This window comes from Macaca nemestrina, chromosome 9, assembly GCF_043159975.1.
Source record: "Macaca nemestrina isolate mMacNem1 chromosome 9, mMacNem.hap1, whole genome shotgun sequence".
NCBI lineage: Eukaryota > Metazoa > Chordata > Mammalia > Primates > Cercopithecidae > Macaca > Macaca nemestrina.
Window position 1 is genome coordinate 29,163,470 of NC_092133.1, and position 13,573 is coordinate 29,177,042.

The 13,573-nt window shown below is 44.4% G+C and overlaps 1 long non-coding RNA gene across 1 annotated transcript; it reads left to right on the forward strand.

Annotated features, from left to right (window-relative positions):
- Nucleotides 1-7,928: 7,928 nt before the first annotated feature.
- On the forward strand, nucleotides 7,929-13,180 carry LOC139356055 (uncharacterized). The gene is made up of 3 exons (XR_011607428.1): nucleotides 7,929-8,077; nucleotides 11,060-11,215; nucleotides 12,466-13,180. It is a non-coding gene; the product is annotated as an uncharacterized lncRNA (long non-coding RNA).
- Nucleotides 13,181-13,573: the final 393 nt, after the last annotated feature.

Genomic DNA, 13,573 nt, shown 5'->3' on the forward strand with positions numbered 1-13,573 from the left:
AGCCCTGGCTACTTCCAAAGGAGCCCTCGGTTCTATAAGCCATTTTCTTAGATTGCATCTAATGTAAAATGTTCCACTAGAATAACTCTGTTTTCATTTCACCAAGCAAGAGAAAAGAACTGAGATGCTTTGAAAAAGCAGCCAAGCCCAGGCAGTTTTAATAGGCTAGCAGGTGAGGTAATAAGAGTGCTTTAACGTAGACTCAAAGTAAAAGCTCCAGAAAGAGAGACAGAGAGGCAGGGGATTGTGGGGGGAGATGGGGAGGGAAGGAAGGGGCGGAGAGGGAGAGGGAGAGGAAGAGCAACCTCTCAGGGTAGGTTTTTTGAACAATCCTCTCAAACTCTTGATACTTACCTGAAACCTAAGAAGCCTCTAGGAAAATGAGTGCCCACTGCCATGTTCTGGCCCATCAACAATATCAATAAGGCAGTTCTGGGATGACATCAGATCCCTACAGCTGGTGCCTTTGAGGGACAGCCCTATGCGAGCTGGCCTATGGGTGACACTTTGGTGAGACCTATGTGTGTTTTTTCCGGAGCTGGTATAAAGGCCCTGGTCTCCTGGGAAATCGTGCCAGGGCTCCACCCACCCTGCGACTGCATGTCACATAGTCCCCTGGCAAGGAGACACCAGGGAGATCTAAACCCAGCCAACTCGTGGCTGGAGAGTGGTCATCTTCTAACCCTGAGTTCTCGAACTTTCTTTGGGAGGGTGGAGTAGAAGGGAGTAACTCTCTCTACTGCTAATGACAGACTTTTTTTTTTTTTTTTTTAATCATTAGCAATCACCTGCAAGCTTGACCCCTCCAATCCACCCTCCTCACTGCAGCCAGAGTTGCCAGGGAAACTTGAATCTGATTCTGTCTGGGGGAGAATCTCATCTGCTAAAATCCCTTTAGCCACTTCCCATTTTCCAGAAGAACTAAATCCTTAATGTGACCTAGGAAGGTGGCCATATATTCTGTCATCCAAATCAAGACACTATTCCTAGTTTGCTAGGGAAACAACAATAAACCAGGACTATCCTTGGCAAACTGGGATGTATGGTCCCCCACCATTCAGGCTCTGCATGGTCTGGCCCCAGGCACCCTCTCCAGCTCTGCCTGAGCTGCTTTCCTGCTTTGCTCCACTTTCTAGCCATCCTGACCTTCTTTTACTCCCCAGAATTCTTTGTGCTCTTTCCTACCACAGGATCTTTGCACATGCTTGTCCCCCAACCTGGAAACCCTTTGGCCATCTTTAACCAGGTAACACCAACCCATCACTCATATCTCAGCTTAACTTGGAAGAGAGGCTTTCCCTGACCTCCTCTCCCCAACCCACAGCAAGCCCAGGTAAGATTCCTTTGTTATGTGTTCCCAAAGAACTATGTTTATTTCCATTCCATCCTTTATTGCCCTTTGTGGTTACTTACTCATTTGTGGAATGATCTGACTGCTGTCTGTTTCCCTCGGAAGACTGTGAACTCCATGAGTACAGGGATTGGGTATGTTCCTCTCACATAACACACTCAGCACCCAGCTCGGTGTCTGGAATATAGTGGGTGATCGATTGCTCCACGACAAATTAATGATGACAAGCTCAAGCCTCTTCTGGAACTCTAAGAGAAACTTTATTTGTGCCCAATCCCCGAGCTGTGGACCCACCTTATATCTGGTCCTCATGCTGCCCCTGCCTGCCCCAGAGCATTCACCCTTCCCACTGTCCTTCCATCCACCCTGTTCTCTCCCTACCCAGAGTCACACATATCTGGGCAACCAAATGTAGCAATGGATTGTATCCTACTTTGGAACATTCTTGAATGATTTTGTGGGTAGCAGTAGTGTCTCCCCAACTAATTAAACTCAAGAACATGAGCCTCAGAGGTGGAGGGAATCACCAAGTTCATCCAATTCTCCACTCAAGTGGTTCTCAATTTTTTTCTGCCCCAACCCACCTGAGATATGCACCCTCTCAGCAGACTTTAGCTCAGAGACTAAGAACACACATTGGAAGACAGACTGCTTGGGCTCAAATCCTGGTTCCATCACACATTAGCTGGGTGGCTTTGGGCAAGTTGCTTTACCTCTCTGTGTCCTCATCTGTAAAATGGGGATAGTAATTACATCACCCTTATAGGGTGGTTAAGAGGGTAAGACAAGTTTCATGTGTGTAAAGCACGAGAACAGAGCCTGAAAAATACTAGGTGTACAGTGACCAATGTGTACCATTTTATCAGGAACACACTAGCAGTGATTCTGGCCCAATGGGGAACTGGTAGATTTAAAATCTCAAAGTCATTCCCAAGTCATTTAAACACACATTCCCTAGGAGATGTCTCTCCCCATTCTCCCTCACACACTGTCATGGACACCACTGCCCTAGTGGCTAGAGTCTAGTCAATGCAGAGACACCTCTGATATCTTCCCTGACTTCATTTCAGGTCAGAGAAATCACCGCCTCCTGAAATAGGCCAATCACATCAGACACAGCTTCTGTCCTTTATTCATTCAACAAACATTCTGTGAGGCACTGAAGATTAAGGAAACTCCTCAAAGTTGGGGGGATCATGTCTCTTTTGTTCACTAATGTACTCCCTGTGCCAGGCATAGTCTTGGCACATAGCGGGTTCCCAATAAACATTTTTTGACGCATTAACCACTTTATGCCAGGCACTGATCTAGCACAGGGAGATCCAACGGTGAGTGAAAACGACACAGCCTCTGCCCCAGGGAGTTCACCGTCTAGCTGGAGAGATAAAGACCTTCCTTAAGAAGCCATTACATTACAGTATGCTAAGCGCGGGGGCCGGGGAGCTGGGTGGTGGTGGGGCAGAGAAGCACAAAATGCTATGAAAGCGTGTAGGAGCAGCACCTAACCCAGACTTGGGGAGCCAGGGGAGGCTGCCTGGAGGGAGGGAGGTTTACTATTTACCACTTAGACATAAAGGATGAAAAAGAGTCAGCCAGAAGTTTTGGTGGAGGAAGGGTGCTCCAAGCAGATGGAACAGCATGTGTGAAGGCTCTGTGGAAAGAGGGAATGGGGAATCCAAAGAACTGACAAAAATGTGGGGCAATAGAATCGTTGGAGATAAAGGAAGAATGTCTAGGGAGAACTTAGTGAGGGGGCCAGGCCACTTTACGCAGGGCCTAGGAAGCCACACTAAAGCATACGGACTTTATACTAAAGCAGCGGGGAACATCAGATGGATATTTATGAAGCAATTGCTATGCGTTAAGACTGGGCTAAGTGTTGTGGATAGGGAGGAAAACAGACACAATCCTTGCCCTCATAACTTTACATTCTAGTGCAGGGAAAGAACATGAATCCAATAATGGCGAACAAATACATCTGTAATCATAAAGAGAAAGAAACAATCCAGACAGCCCTGCTCACACCTTTCTGTGGTGATGGAAATGTTCTATGTCTGCGCTGTCCAACATGGTATAGCCACATGTGGCTGGCGGGCACTTAGAATGGATTTAAGATGGCAGAAGAACCAAATGTTTACTTAATTTTTTCAGCTTAAATTCTAATTTAAATAGCCAGTAACTATCTTTATTGCACAACACAGAAATAAACGAACTCAGTTCTCAAAGCCAGTTATTTTGAGGTTTTAAATCTACTCCCCCTCGACCCTGAGACTCGCTGCTTGGGCGTTCCTGACAATAATAACCATTGTCTATTGTGCACCTACTGTGTGTCAGAGAGCGCATAACAAGGAAGCTGGTCTCAAGAAGGGGATCAGGGCGAGTGTTCCTGGGGGAAGCGACACAGTTAGGATCTCAATTATGAGGTAGTAGATTCTGTTGATTGATTTATCTCAAACCCCCTAATACACAATGGAAAGAACACTAACCTAGAATACACAAGATTTGGGTTATGGCCCCAGCTCAGTATCTTACAAGCCAGGCAACACATTATTCACATCCCTAATTTGCTCTGAACCTCAATTTCCTCATCTGTAAAATGGGAATAACTGTCCTACCCAATTCACAGAACTGTTATGAGGATCAAATGAAAGTCTATATATTAAAAATCTTGAAAATTATAAATACCATATGAATGAAAGATATGATTTTAATATCCTTTTTTCTCATTACAAAAGAATACATGCCCACTGTAGAAAATTTGGAAAATGTAGAAAGTGTCAAAGATGAAAATCTAAAAATATGTATTTTTCTCTTTTATTTTTTTCTTTACATACATGAGTGTATAAATAATTTTTTAAACAAAAACTAGGAGCATCCTTGCATGCTGTTTGGTAGCCACTTTTTTCCCTTAGCAATATATCATGAACCTTCTCCCAAGTCATTAGATAGTTTTTCTTCAATATGGTTTTCAATAGTTACAGAGTGTTCTGTAAAATGTTGTCATTTTACCTTCAGAGCCCATTACTTCCTTCATTAGCAGGTTGAGAGTGACTTAGGAGAAGTCCCCAACCACTTTTTCTCCTACCACAAAGCTGGCATTGGGCCCAAGGACTCTGCCAGCATATTCAAACTCCAAAGTGCCAGGTTCCCAGAATCCATTGCCTTGATGCCAGCAAGCAAACTAAAGAGGCCTCCCAGGGAACTCATGTGATCCCACCTCTATCTATGCAATGCCATCCCCAGGCCGTGAAATCAAGTCAGGCCAAGATGGCAGTTTTGCCTGATTCAAGCACCCAGTGCTGTGTGGGTGGAATTCCTCAGGGGGTGACCCTCAAGCTCCCCTCACCAAACCACTGCTATGCCAATCATTTGAGGAATAGCTTCCTTCGTCACCTGTAAGCTTCCCTAGACTGTAATATTTTCAAAGTTCAGGTGGGCCTGGACCCTCCAAACAGCACTCTTGCTGAATTGGTTTTCAGACTGTGCCACTTTAAACACGATTCAAGAAAAATTACCGGAGCCTCCACTCCATCTATCTCTGGAAATGGTCTTTGTGCTCAGATCATTTGCCAGCGACACTCCATCTCCACAATTACCTCGGCTATTTTATCTTTATCTGTCTGGAACACTGAAGGGAAAGCAGCAGATAATGCTGTCATTTAAGTGACTTGTTCAGCTTAAATAGTTTTGCACCTCTGGAGCTTAAAATACCCCCACTGCAGCCCTGGTCTTCCCTGGAGGACCAGCCCCTATTCTGTCTTAGAGTTTAAGTATGATCAAGGGGCAGGGGTGGTGGGGGAGCTGCCAGCAAAATGGTTGGTGCGTAACAGGGCTGCATCCCTTACGAATGCAGGGATGGGACTGACTCCTGGCCACAGTTGGAACTTCATGTGCCTCCCGCCCCCCAGGTGGCCTCGCACCGTAGGTGGGTATTTTAACAACTCTCTAGTACTAGCCTGGCTTCTCTGCAACTGGAATTATTCTGCAATGGACCGAGCTTTGGCATGCTTGAAAGGTCAAGAGGGAGGAGAAAGGACCAGACAGCTGGGATGGTAACCTGCCTGATATTTCTCTACTGATGTATCTTTTTATGCACTTGCTTTATATGAACACACTATAGACACCAAAAGAAAGAGAGATGCTACCTTGTGCCTCCTGCCTGCAGGGAGATAAACTATTGCAAGATAATGAACAAAACAAGGTAATGCATGCCAGGTTAATAACAACAGCTAGCGTTTATAGAATGCTATTACCACGTGCCAGGCATTCTGTTAAGCACTTCGTCACATTTTCTTATTTATTCCTCGTAACTATGCTATGAGGTGCTACATGATGAGCCTCATTTTTCAGATGAGGACACTGAGCTATAATGAGATTAAACAACCTGCCCAACATCACACAAGCTGTCATTGCAGCCTGAGTTTTCCTCTTCATAAGGAAGACATCGCTACATCCACAGGGAACAGTTATGAGATGAAGAAGAGGGAGCCCCACACCACGTTCTAATAAATCCAGTCCATTGGCCATTTCTAGTAGCAGAGATCCAGAGAAAGGATGCACAGCAGCCCCAGCAGGTGGAGAACCTAGCTCACCAGTCCCGGTATCATCCAGAGAAACAGCCCTACATATTCTGCCTGAGGTGTGACCCTTTCCATATTCTCTTCGCCTCAAGAGGAAAACTTTTTTCTTTCTATTCATGTCTCCCTTAAAAATGAGATTCCATTCTTTCCAAGGGCTGGGCTCAAATCAGCAGGAATTCCAGCCACGTGGGCCAGGGGAAGGTCCTGGGAGTCCAACCAGGTCATTTCCTGGAGGAGCCTGAAACAGACATGACCCAAGAAGTCATACAAATCCAAGGTAAGGAAGGCAGCCAAAAAGAGCCCATGACAGTGCAAGACAAGCCACATTGGGCCGAGACCCCAGGTGGGACAGTCAGGGCAGAACCAGGAAACAAGGTGTGAGGTCTGGCTCAGCTCGTGGCCCCAGAAGCAGGCTCTGAGATAAGGCTTGGGGGTGGGTGGTTCCTTTGGGAGGTGATTCTGCAAAGCAGCAGTAGGGGATGGGGAACTGAGACAAGGAAAGGAAGGAGGCAAATACAGGGTGTATGATAAGAAGTTCGCCATTTGGGACAACTGAGACTCCATCACACTGGGGAACTCTGGGAGACCACGTAGAACGTATTTCAGCGTTGTCCCATCAGAGGGGTCAGGGAGCCAGGATAGTTACTCGTACCTCCTTCCCATTAATAGCTGAGGGATGCTCCACGTGTGATAACTCCAGGCATTTCAGCCTGCCCCACCTGCTCAGGCGAAGCTGGGTCCCCCTGCAGCAGAGGAAGCCCACAGGCAGGCAGTCTTGGGTGCTTACAGAAAAACCCTGCAAACACCTAGGCTGAGCCTAGGAACTGCTGAGGTCAGAACAGAGCAAACAGAAACTGGGAGGGAAAGAGTGTAAGAAAACAGTTAAAATCCTTAAGGTGACAAAGGGGACAGAAGCTCACAGTGAGCTCACCAGTGTACCTGGCTGATGACCATGACCACATGACACAGGGGAGGTGGAGCTGGGGTTTCCAGGGTCAGGGCTGGGCCAAGAAGGAAGCAGCTTCCATGGGCACATTTCCTGGGCTCGGTGCCCCTCACGGACCTGCTCTGTGTTCCCTTCCCTTTCCTAGGGATGAGCTGGACAACCCACCTGGGCATCAGACTCTAGGAAATGGCAGGGTCCTTAGTCCTCCTGTCACCTTCTAACTTCTCCCTCTTCCCCCAGTCTGCCCTGCCTGAAACAACATGCACTTGCTCCCTGGGTGAGGGCAGCGAGACGTTGCTAAGATGATATCTCCTCTCTCTCCAGCCCAGACCCACAGCCTGACCCCATAACAATGGCCCCAGAGCCATCACTCTGCAAATAACTGTGGCTGGGTGAGAGGTACCGAAGCCAACATGAGGATCTGAGACAGACACCTGTAATTTCACATTCGGAAAAACCCAGACCTTCAAACAGAAGTGCTATTTCAATTTTCTCACTCCCATTCTTCTTTAACTTCAGACTAAGAGGGGAATAAACCCTCTTTGATTTGTAGACTGAACTCTTTAAAGAGACAGCTTATTCTTTTTTCAAATTTATTTTTTCCTTTTGCTTGGGGCAGACACTAGGGGCCCACAATGGGAATTTGGTACCTTGGTTAGATGGCTCAAAAATGCCAAAAGTTACTGTAGGGAATATTGCGCTACCAATCCATCTTTCCTGCTAATCCAAAAGTCAAATAAGTCCATGGAGGGCTTTTTTTTCCTCTAGAATTTCAGGCTCCCTGAGGGCTAATTTCTCGGAAAGCTGCATTAAACTAATAGCACCATAAAAGGCCCATTGTGAGATGTAATTGGTTTGCAGGACTTTCCTATAAAAATAATAAAAAGACTGCCAGAGGCAGTTTCCAAAGGTCAATTATCTTTGTGTTGCTTGAGTTGAGTGGAGGTCAGTCCCAGAATTCCACTTTATAGGCATATTAATCAAATCTGGGCCTACCCACCCATCTGACCCCATCAGCTGTGAGGGAAGTCACAGGTCCCACCCTTCAGCTGGTTGCCAAAGGGTGTTTGGGGCTCTTCTTTTCCCAAAAAGAGACTGGCCCATTGTCACCAATGCAGAGCTGGAAGCTGAAATTGTTAAGGCAGAATGAAAGGGAGAAAAGCAAGTCCTGAGCACCAAGACGAAGAGTTGATAACCTCGGTGAGTCACGCAGGCCATGGGGCAGGCAGTGTGCTCAGAGACCAGGCCAGACAGGGCCCTGTCCCCAAGGAGCTAGAGAAGTGGTTGAGCCAGGACTCTTGGTCATATCTGGCATAAACCAACTCAAACTAGATTAAGCAAAAGTGAAGTTTAGTTGGCTAACGTAACTGGGAATCTTAAGGATGGATGGATCCAAGGGTTCAAACATTGCCAACTATTCATTCTCTCTCTCTCTCTCTCTTTCCCCCTGCCTATCTCTGCCCTGCTGGGCCTTTCTCTCAGATGAGCTCTCTGCCACGTGGCAGTCAAGCAGACATCAGACTTCTTGCCTGTCTTCCCCATTGAGCTATCTCAGCATAAAGTGGAACTTTTTGTCCTACTGTTCATCAATTCCAGGAAAAAACTGGCTAGTCCTGTATGGTTCACGTGCCTACTCCAGACCAATCATTGTATCCAAGGGGTCATAATTATCTGATTTGCTGAGACTGGGTCACATGCCCACCCCTGCTCACCCACTCCTGGTTTTACAGGAACAGAGTTTTCTGCTTTCTCCTCTCAAAATAAAATCTGAATAATAATTGCTCTTGCAACGCCCTAAGTTCCTAAAAGAATGAATTATTCTCAAGCCCTAGAGTATGCAAGTCTCAATAAGGATGCATGGAAAAGTATAGAAGGATGTGCCAAAATATTAACAACGCTTATGCCTAAATGCTAGGTGTGACTTCTTTTTACCCTTACTGTGTATCACGTTTTCTAATCTTTCTGCAACAAAAATGTATTGCTTGTATCATTTTTAAAAGGAAAAAATAATGTTCAAAACCTATGGATCTAATTACTGTGATTCTATATCCACCAAGCAGCCCTTTGAGGACTGAAATCGGTTTCCAAAGTCAACATTGCTACTAAAGAGAGATGGGTTGACCATCCAGGACACTCAGTGACCATGTCTTTTAATAATGGTACTCAATCATGCTAGAGTAGCAAGTCCTGGATATATATCTCCTGCTCCCAAAGTGCCCGCCCAACAGCCAGCCTCTTCTTGGCCCAATCTGATGGCAGCATCACGAGGTCCTGGAGGATAAGAGTGTGTGCCTTCTCACAATAGCCCTGCTGTGGCTGGCCACATTTGTGACTAACCACAGAGCAATTACTCATTAGCAGCTGAGTAAAAGCCAGTGCATTTTTCTATCATCTACATGAAGGGGTGGTCTCTTGATGCAGTCGGTGACAGTTCACACTGAGTATGAAGGGGACGTGCGGTTCCTGGGAGCAGCAGCTGAAACGTTCCACCTAGGGTCAGGAGTTCCATAAAGAGTCATTTCCATGTTGGGAATAGAGGTGGAAATTATCAGGCCTTCGAAATAGCTGAAACTTAGATCTTAATATTTGAATAGGATCAAAGCACCTTGGCATAATACAGTACTTTTTATGGAGTCCTTTGTCACATAGGTATGGAGATACACATGTATTCAGTCAAAAGTATTTTTAAATTTTTATATCTAGGCTCATCTTGGAGGAGATAGGATTACTGGCCAAATAAGGAATAAAATTATTAAAGCCCCGTTGATGCATCTTAGGTGTGAAACTAGGTGATTAAACACCAAGCGCCAGGCGCGGTGGCTCACGCCTGTAATCCCAGCACTTTGGGAGGCCAAGGCGGGCGGATCACGAGGTTAGGAGATCGAGACCATCCTGGCAAACACGGTGAAACCCTATCTCTACTGAAATACAAAAAAATTAGCCGGGTGTGGTGGCGGGCGCCTGTAGTCCCAGCTTCTAGGGAGGCTGAGGCAGGAGAATGGCGTTAACCCGGGAGGTGGCAGAGCTTGCAGTGAGCAGAGATCGCGCCACTGCACTCCAGCCTGGGCGACAGAGCGAGACTCCATCTCAGAAAAAAAAAACAAACAAAAAAACCCACCAAGTTACATTTATAATATTCACATGGACCCTAAACCTGGTATTTCTCCCAAGAAAAATAGCTATTATTTGTAACTAAACTAACATTTACCATTCATCTCCTATGACTTATCCATATTATTTTAAGTGGTCTCTTACAACAACCCTGAGAATTTTTCAAGATGGGAAGGTAATGAATAATAATAGTGACTGGAAGAACCAGAGTTTAACCCAAGTCTGACTCTGTCCCATCCTTCTTTCTAAGATGCCTACATACCCTTCTCCGCAACACCCCAACTATACCTGCATATAGTATGCCCATCTGTAGACATCCCAGATGTGATTAACTCATGTAGTGTTTGCAGGCCTCATTTTCTGCATCTTCCACATACTAATATGGGGCGAATGGAAAGGGATGCCAAGTGAAAAAAAAAGAAAAACAAAAAACCCTCAAATGAAAAAAACAGAAGGTAGAGTTAACTCTGCAAGAGCTAAATCAATTTAACTCAAAGAGTCTGTCTTACACTACATAGAAAGTACCAGCTGAACAGTGGGTTCTGAACCAGCTTGGCCCTTTCTGGCTTAAATACAACCTCGCTGGAGGAAATTTCTGAAGTGTCAGGTGGGCATAATTCTAAACATAATGCTAAACATCAACAGGGAAATAAGCCCTGTGGCTATAAATCCCATACGAAATAGTAAAAATGTCTCTGACTAGATAATAGCGTGATACAACGATGTTCCAGAAAGACAAACATAAATGTAAGTTGCTGCCTACTTTAAAGAAAAAGAAGTGTGACAAATTCCCTGTGGCCACTTTGCCAAGTCCTTCATATTAGTGCTTGGAAAGTTACAGGGCCCCGGGGTCTGTTCTCAGACAACGCTTTCTAGCAGGGGTGCCAGCCAAACTGGGTTTATTTCTTCTAATGCTCAGGCTGGGGAATGTACAAATCTTTCTTCAGAGGTTTATAGAAAACAAGACTGACTTATTGAGAGTATGGCTTTTTGTTGTTGTTCTTTACAATAACAAGAGGATTTGGATACACGCTTGGGTTTATAAAGTATAAATCCTGCTTAAATCTATAGAAGTTAAGACGACGTGATGGTTCTTTGGAGAAGAAAGCAGCACCTGAGTCAAACTGCACTGAGCAATGTTCTTTGTTGTTGTGAGATATTGATAAATCTCCAGGTCTTCGACAAGGGGAGTCGAGAATAGGAAACTCATTTCAAATCATATCTCAGGTAGGCGTCTGAACCGAAATAAAATGAAAGTCATTAATTTTTTTTCTATTAAGCCACCTAGCACAAGTGGAATCATTCTCTCCTTTTCTTATTTTGACCTGAAATCTGTTAAGGACAAGAGCCAAGATTCCTATCCCAAATCTTCAGAGAACTGCACAAAACTGTTCGTTTCTTTTTTCCTTAACGAAAACAAAATGTGAACAAAACTGTCACTTAATATGGTAATTAATACAGAGAGATATAATTAGCTGCTACAAGCATTCCTTTCTCATCTCAACCATCACTGACACCAAGGAGGTTAACATCTCTATTGCTGTTAGGGTAATAAACCACCTGATGGATAGATGTGTTCTACTTGTCTTAATTTGGTAACACAACATCTCGAACTAATTTCAGAAGAATCTCCCAAATCCTCTTGGTAGATAAAAACAGAGGCAGAGACAAAATGCTTCCTCAGGCAAATTTTCACATCTGTAAACATAAATAGCCTTATACCAAATCACTTTACTTTCTGTAAAAACATAAATATGGGTCGCAACAGTAAGACTGCCCAAACTTTGCAACTCAGGGAAAAGCTAGAACAATCTCTCCAGTAACAAACTAAAGAGTGCTCAAGTATTTAACCACCTAAACCAAAACCCATGCCATCACCAGTTTACATAACACCCTAGAACAAAAAGATTAAAACACCATCTTCACTAGGCTGTGTTTAGATGAGGTTGTGCACTGTTTATACTATACCTGGCTTTCCTTTTATTTCAAGAAAATCAAGGCCACTTGACCACAAGATAAAATCCAGGCATGCAGTTTGCCTAGTGGTGAGCATGCTGCCCCTTTAACTGCATCATTCCCTCACCCCTTCTCCACCCTCTCCCTCCATCTGAAACAAAACACGAGCTGCTTGTCTTCCCATTACCTTCTCCTGTGACCAATTTTCTCCCCACATCTCTGGTCATTTCTCACCATTGCCTGTAGCTTTACATCTTCAGTCAGTTCACTGTAGTCTTTGCATATTTTTTTAAATTGGGTGCTTTAATGTAGTTGTCTCAATATAATCAGTTATTAGGTATAATTACTTCTTTATGGGTAGAATTACCATTCCATTAAATTTATTCTTCAGGAAAATGGGGTTGCATAATATTTGAGTCGGAAGCACTTCTTTCAATGTCTCTGCTCCAAGTTTCTGTAATGCATAAATCCTGTCTTTGATAGCCCCGATTCATGATGTCTCCTCTGCTTAAACACTCCAGGTGACAAGAAGGTTACCATATTTGAGGCAGCCTATTGGGTTGCCTGACTGCGAACATCTATAGAACATTCTGCCTTACATTGCTGGAGACTGTCTCCTACAACTTGAGTCTTTGATACTGGTTTCACTTTCAGGAGCTCTAAGAATATGTCAACTCTCCCTTCTGAGTTGGTGACCCCTCAGCCAAGAAGGGACAGTGATCTCATTCCTCTCAGCAGGAGTGTTGAGCTCAGACAGCTATGAAAACCAAAAATCACCCCAGGTAGGTTATGAGGGATTGAAGAGAACCAGAGAGTGGCTCATTCATAGGAAGAAGCTGTGAGTTGGCACCATGTGAGTGTTGTCAGAGATAAATGAAGATCCAACACTGCCAGAGCTTTCAAATCTCCAAGAGAAGCATTCAACCTGAATTGGTATATGAAATGTCTCAGGTTTTAAAAGTTGCCAACTGAATCAGAAAATAATTTTAAACACCATGTAGGCCCAATGAAACACATCTCCAAGCCAGATCCAAATCATGGAATTCCCATCACAAGCTGAAATCTACTTCTCTAAAATCTTTTCTTCTCTGACCAGGCATGGTGGCACACACCTGTAGTCCCAGCTACTCAGGAGGCCAAGGCGGGAGAATTGCTTGAGCCCTAGAGTTCGAGGCTAGCCTGGGCAACACAGCAAGACTCTGTCTCTAAAAGTAAAAATAAAATATTTTCTCCAAACTAGAGGTGTAGTGGTTTCTACAACAATGGCAAATGTTTGGGGTCTCTTTTCATTTTTATTTTCCTATACACTGGCCTGCAGAAATGGTTAAATGTCTTGACGAGAGCATGTATTTGCATTTACCTGAAGGTTTTCTTTTTTAAAGCATTTCAATCAAGCTTATCCCCCATGCAAGGTTGGCTGTATGAATACAAGTTAGGTCGTTACAAGTTATTTAGGTAATAAGCCAACATCATTATTTAACAACTCTGAACTGGGGTTCAGAGAGATTATTTAACATCTCTGAACCCTCATTGTCTCATCTTAAAACAGGATTTAAAAGAATATCTTCCTTGGTGGAACTTAATCACTACCAATCCTTTCTGGGCTGAGGTTGCTCCAGAGTTAGTGAC